Here is a 208-nt window from a genome sequence, read left to right as displayed (position 1 = left end):
AAATTGCAATATGAAAAACTCTTTTAACATTCAGCGTTCATGTCGTTTAGTGACTAGAGGAAAAGGAGAAGAGTGAGGTAAAAAGTCGATTAATTTTTTGTCGCAGCCACTAAAAATGTACGCCGGACATAAATTAAACATACCGCAGGTGTAGTGCTTTAAAGCCTTTTTGCAGATTAATCTTTCCGCATTACACAGTTGTTAGAAC

At 36.1% G+C, this 208-nt stretch overlaps 1 protein-coding gene across 7 annotated transcripts in view; it reads left to right on the top strand.

Annotated features, from left to right (window-relative positions):
* Window positions 1-208, top strand: part of LOC109537565 (LDL receptor repeat-containing protein egg-1) — a 103,404-nt gene that overhangs the window by 92,974 nt on the left and 10,222 nt on the right. The gene's annotated exons all lie outside the window — the stretch shown is intronic.

The sequence above is a fragment of the Dendroctonus ponderosae genome, unplaced genomic scaffold (assembly GCF_020466585.1).
Source record: "Dendroctonus ponderosae isolate FM_Combo_2020 unplaced genomic scaffold, Dpon_F_20191213v2 Dpon_F_20191213_11, whole genome shotgun sequence".
Taxonomy (NCBI): Eukaryota; Metazoa; Arthropoda; class Insecta; order Coleoptera; family Curculionidae; genus Dendroctonus; species Dendroctonus ponderosae.
This window is presented reverse-complemented; position numbering and strand designations above follow the sequence as displayed.